The sequence below is a fragment of the Mirounga leonina genome, unplaced genomic scaffold (assembly GCF_011800145.1).
Source record: "Mirounga leonina isolate KUSES-001 unplaced genomic scaffold, KU_Mleo_1.0 Mir_115, whole genome shotgun sequence".
In the NCBI taxonomy this organism is placed as follows: Eukaryota; Metazoa; Chordata; class Mammalia; order Carnivora; family Phocidae; genus Mirounga; species Mirounga leonina.
In genome coordinates this window covers 28586403-28592748 of record NW_023270268.1, presented here as the reverse complement: position 1 = coordinate 28592748, position 6346 = coordinate 28586403, and the positions used below count along the sequence as shown (strand labels likewise).

Below are 6346 nucleotides of genomic sequence, written 5' to 3'. Positions count from 1 at the left end.
GACTTCAGCTGTTCTTTGCTCCTCAGCTTCATGGAGGCGACAGGCCTCTTCAGGGAGGATTTGTTGCAGTGGCAGAGATTCTCTTGACCTTTCTTCTCAGTCTCAGATATACACAAGATTAAAAATCCTCAGACTGGAACTGAAGGGAATAGGATTCAGAGGTATTAAAGGTGAATTTTGGACTTTGGAATACCTTGTTGTTGTTTGACTGTAAACTATGACAATTCATCCTGGATGAAGTCCTCTTTGAAAATCTGATGAAAACATACACAATATCCGATACGTGCACATACACAACATTTGCTTATCATTTCAGAGTTAGACCTGGACCTCTAAAGTTTCTGGATACCCAGTTAAGGTGCCCTCCCTGTCCAATACTCGTTGGTGACCCAATACTTAAACATTCATCGATGTGAGGGTGGGGGGAAGACATCTGTAGATGTGCCCAGAGATTTCTGGGCAGTTGGTAGTGTATTTGAAAAACTGGAAAATTATACTGAGAATTACATTGAGCTTTAGGTGCTAGGAAGAGAACGAGCATACATGTTCTGGGAAAAGTAGGAGCTGGTGTGTGGCTGGAAGGGAGTTGAGGATGAGTTTAAATCCAAAAAGAATCTCAGCTGTAAAAGGTATTTATGAAGTATGATGTAACTCATAAAAGGGAAATAAGTGTTTATGTGAAGCTTATTGCCATCAGGGGGTATAGCTCAGTGGTAGAGCATTTGACTGCAGATCAAGAGGTCCCTGGTTCAAATCCAGGTGCCCCCTCTGTGGTCTTTTGCTCTTCTTGGCAGCCTTCTTAAAACACTGGGTTTAGTGTGAGGCAAGCAATGTGCCTAGGGGCTCAAAATTTAAGGCTGTGCTCACTCTCATGCAAGTCCCTTAGCTTGTTAATTCCCCACAGTAGAGCTGTGTGCATATAAATTCACCCCCTGCCAACATATACACACATAAACACAGTCATCCACCCAGAGACATATATACACACACCCCACACACCAGATGTCCCCCGACCACATACACACACCCGGACCCACACAGCATCACACAGACTCACCAACAGACAAACATACACACACGCACAGGTGGACTTTCTCACAGACCCTTTATTTTTCCTTTCTGTATATTCAATCTTATTAACCAGACCCTTTCTATCTTCCTTTCTCCAAACTTTTACCCATTTACTAGTTTGGATTTACAGAAGAGTTGTAAAGATAATATAGAGAGGTCCCGTATACCCTTTGTTCAGCTTCCCCTAATGTTGACATCTTGCATAACCACGGCACATTAATCAAAACTATGAAATAAACATCGATGCAACACTATTAACCAAACCTTAGACGACATTCAGATGTCACCAGTTTTTCCACTAACATCTTTTTCTCTGTTCCAGGATTCAATCCAAGATACCATATTGCCTTGAGTTATAATGGCTCCTTAGTTTCCTTCAGTCTCTGACAGATGCTCAGTCTTTCCTTGTGTTGTTTTTTGTTTGTTTTTATAATCTTAACACTTTTGAAAAGTCCTGGTCAGATATTTTGTAGAGTGCCCCTCATTTTGGGTTTATCTGGTGTTTTCTCATGATTACACTGAGTTTATGGATTTTGGGGGAAAATATCACAAAGGTCATGTGCCCTTGTTGTCCTCTCTTATTAGGGGTAGAAGAAAAGCCCTGCAAAAATTTAGGAGTCTGCTACATTGTAAAAATTTAAAAGTACAATGGCTGAGGCTTGTTGGGATATGCCTTCTAAAGTCAGATACCTCACAGAATGAAGCACATCACTTGGTGGGTCTCTTTGGATTTTGGCGTCAATGTATTTGGATGGGCTTCTCTGGTATATCTACTAGATAACAATAACCCAGAAGATTGTCAGGTTGTTTTTTTTTTTTTTTTTTTTTTTGTGGATCCTAGAAAAAGAAAAGGGTCTGCACTCAGTCCGGGCCGTGGGGAAAGCTGTTCCTCCACGTGTGTATTATGACTTAGTATCAAAAGCGTAAGTGGCAGCTCCAGCTTGGGTAATTCACCTTTCCTTTGTTTCAATAGTGCATTGAATTTACCTCTTGTTTATGCTAGTACGTGGTTCAGTGTGACTGTTTATATGTCTATGTATTAGGCTAACCTTGGCAATAGTGTGGTGAGAACTCTGAAATCTCAAGAGCTTAACATAAGGAAGATTTATATCTTGTCCATGCAAGATCTGGAGCAGGTCTGGTGGTCCTTCACCCTCTTGTAGCTAGGTCATCAAGCAATATGTGGCCTCCAGGGTCATCGCTCCAGGGGTAGTGAGAGTCGGAGGAGTTGCATGCCTGCTGCCTTAGCCCAGGCGAGACGCACCACCCCTCAGCTCACAGTTCACGGGACAGAACTAGTCACATGGTCCCCACTTCATTGCAATGGAGGCTGGAAAAGGTTAAGAAAGCATTTGGATGCTTAGTGAGTCTTAACTTTTACTGCCATAACTGATCTTGCCTACTCCAGTGTAGGCCCCTAGCTGGTAGCAATTCTTTTTGATTCTTCTTGTTATCACCAGTGACTGGTAAGTACCTTGTCCATTGTCAGGGCTCAGAAAGTATTTGATGAATAATGACTATTGGCTAATTGAGTGAGTGAGTAAATGAAGCAAGATACATAAACAAGGTATATTCTTAAATTATTTGGAAACTGATTTTAGTATAAGGCAAGAATTATACCTCTCACATTGAAAAAAATGGCTTATTGATGCTTTCTAAACAATCCCTTAAAAGATTCAAACTTTTGTTGAAGTAGACAACTTCATGCCCATCAAGTAAAACATAGAACACTAATTTTTTTGCAGCATTGTTTTACTTTGAAAAAGAAATGGTTACTACTCTGCCTCCCTTTCTAAAATTGTCCACATGACATTTACCCATTATAAAGTCAAAATACCTTTATTGTGTAAAACTTTAAGCATATATCAAAGAATGTATCAAAGAATAAAGTTTGGTTGGATCTTTACTACCATCTTTCGTTAACTATTGTCTGTTAAATGTGATGGTGTTTGTACACGTGGGTGCATGTTTTATGCATGTACACATAAACATAACAAAAATGTATCAGGCATATCTTAAGCAACATCTCAGATCCTCTTGTCCTTCCCTGTTTCTGAGGCCCTTGGCCAGCTTTTCGCCCCTGGCTGCCACTGCAGTAGCTGAGGAGGTATGGACTCTGTCAACATCACTCAGGTCCACCCAGCAGTCCCTCTCCTGCCCCTGCTGGATGCCTCTCACCTCCTACTCTTGGCTTCCCTCTTGCTTTTGAGTTATGAGAGGCCATGAGACCCACTTGGTACCCCCACATGCAGAATCTGGAGGTGTTCAGGAGTTAATGCATCATGGGGAAAAGCTTTCACCAACAAGATACATAAGCTGAGGGCTAAGTCTTCTCCTCCCTTCCTCAGGACAGACTGTCCTGTGATGCAGTCGTTCAGACATCCTCTGGAGAGACAGCTTTGCGAGCTCGAGCAATCAAGTGCACTTGTTAACAAGTGATGGCCAGCTTGGACGTGCCCCTTTGCACTGACTTACCCTTTCTCTGCCTCACTCCCTTTTACCCCTCTCCTCCCAGGGATCACACTTGGTGAAAAACTAATAACACCTAAGCTTTTGCCTTGAGCTCTAGGCTCTGGGGTATCCAGAGACCACAGACAGTCAGGATACTCTAGCCAGTTCTCTCTCAGCCTTTACCACCACATGATAGAAATGAATTGTATCCAAGCTCTCATTAAACAAGGTATCATCCCTGCCTGGTTCCAACTGCCAGGATCTGCCTCCCTTCCCCTGAGTTTTTTTGTCCCCCCCCCCCCCCCGTTTTGGCAGCCAGAGCCTCTTCTATATCCATCTGTGGCAAGCTGGAAGTGCCCCTGGGAGCAGCCTTCAAAGAACAATGGACAGAGGTTGCTGTTTAAATAACTCAGATTCCTTACCCCTTCCCCCATGAACAAACTCAGCCAAGATGCCATCCACCTTGGCTCCAGAGTTCCCAATGGCGTTAGGTGGGGCTGCCCACAGCGTTAACTTGTATGACAGAGAGCACTTCATTGGCTGCTTCCCTTTTCCTGTCTCACTTCCGCTCTCCTGCATCAGTGTATCCTGCGGTCACCTCCCGAAGAAGCTCCTTGAATTTGGGTTCTTGATTCAGAGTCTGCTGCTATGGGAACCCAAGCCAAGACATCAGCCTACGACATAATTCAAAAGATTGTTATAACCTGATCCTTTTCATTTAACAAAATAACCTGTACCTGATGTTCAATATTCTAAAACTTATCTAAAAAAGAAGAGTTTAAATGCTGCATGGTATTTATCATATGGATTGTAGAAAGAGTATGTTGGACATTTCTGCTTCCAACTTTCCTACGCAGCTGTAAGGAACCCAGCACCAAACAGAGCTGGATAGGCTTTGTCTCTGGGGGTCAGAGTTGCAAATAAATAAGCTACAGATCAGTCATTTGTGCACATGATGGGAAAGAAATAGCCAACATAGAGATTTCCCCTGACTTCTATTTGATGTTTTCTGAAGGTTGCCCTGTGGCAGGGGTTCTTAGAGAAATATCAAAAGCATCTCGATTATGTTCTGCTTTAAAAAGAAATGAATTGCCTCCAAGCTTTCATTAAACAAGGTACCATCTTGTCTCATTTCTCTTTGAAAAATAATGACCACGAAAGCTCATTGTGTGGTACTTTGCTGCCTGATGGATTTTGTTTTACTGTGGGACAATTTGGGCTTCCTGCTTCCTAAGGGACAGACCTCTCTCAGTTAGACAGGCTGACTGCTAAAGTTTTATTCCAACCCCCTGAATGATTTGGGGCCAGTTAACCAAACTCTGTCGGTTCTGGGTTTTCGTTTGTACATTGGAGGTAATAAGAGTGTTCCCCTGACTAAGTTTGATGTCCGAATTGTATGCTGCCAATGAATCCACAGTGGCTGCTCAGTAAATGATAGCAATTACTTCACAGTGATTGCATTTTCAGCGTTGAGAGGACTAGCACAGAGCAAAGGGTGGGGCTTAAGAAATTTTCCAGGGGCCGTAGCGGTGGGACAGGCCAATATCTAATTAGATTCAGGGAACACGAATGGCTGTCTGCTCAAAGGTACCTCCTCTACATGTTCTTCCTGCTGCATCAGAGTTGGACTCAAAGCCCTGCAGAATTCCAGCCCTTCTGCCTGGCATAGCCCTTCTCAAAGTACACCAGGAACGTCAGCAACACCTCGGGAACTAGTTAGAAATGCAGATTGTCAGGTTCCTCCTGGGACATTAGAATAAGAATCTCTGGAGGTGGGGCTCGGTAATTTATGTTTTATTTATTTTTAAGATTTTATTTATTTGTCAGAGAGAGCGAGAGAGCACAAGCAGGGGGAGCGGCAGGCCAAGGGAGAGGGAGAAGTAGACTCCCATCTGAGCAGGGAGTCCGGTGTGGGGCTCGATCCCAGGACCCTGGGATCATGACCTGAACCGAAGGCAGACGCCTAACTGACTGAGCCACCCAGGCACCCTGGTAATTTATGTTTTAGAAAGCTACTCTTGCGCACCCAGTTTGGGAAAATCCCCAGTCTACTCTGAGCCTCTACCTTGGCTTGTCCAGCCCCTCCTCCCATGGCCAGCCTCAGGGGGCTCTGCCAGATTCACGTTCCTCTTCTTCAAGCCTTCACCCTGAAACGTTACTGCGTGTTCTGTTGCAATTACACACGCCTTTCCAGCTCTGATTTTCATCTCTCGTCTTGTGCACTATACTAAGACCTTAGGTCTGCCATTGGGTGTGATTTCAATCCCTCCCTTTGTCCCTGTGTCTGGCAGCTCCAGACAACTCGTCCTGGTGCAGTTTAGTGTCCTCAGTCTCCCCGGAGTCTGATGAGGAAGCTGATATTTCTACCAGGTTTTGGCCCCTGCAGGAGGACTGGCCCATTACTAGCCCAACATTCGGGCTCAGTGCTGCCCCCGGCTCCAAGAGAGAGTCAGGCATCCTTTTTAAGATTGAGTCGCTGAGTCGTAAGCCGTCATTTCTGTCACATTTTATTTGTTAGAAACAAATCACCAAGAGTGGTTCACATTCAGGGGGAGGGGAATTAGGCTTTACTTTCTGAAGGGAGGAGTCTCAAAAATTTGAGGGCATGTTTTATAACCACAGAGTCAGTCTTTGGGGAAAGCTTCTTTCCACATACCACCCAATTTTTTTTTTTTTTTTTTTTTTTAGAGAAAGAGCATGCAAGCATGGGAAGGGAGGATAGGAAGGGCAGAGAGAGAGAAAGGGAGAGAAAGAGAGACACTTAAGCAGACTCCATGCTCAGCGTGGATCCTGACTCAGGGCTCAACCTCACGACCCTGAGATC

The 6346-nt window shown here is 44.1% G+C and overlaps 1 non-coding gene across 1 annotated transcript; it reads left to right on the top strand.

Moving 5' to 3' along the window:
- Positions 1-696: 696 nt before the first annotated feature.
- TRNAC-GCA lies at positions 697-768 on the top strand. Its single transcript has one exon. It is a non-coding gene; the product is annotated as a tRNA-Cys (tRNA).
- The last annotated feature ends 5578 nt before the right edge of the window (positions 769-6346 follow it).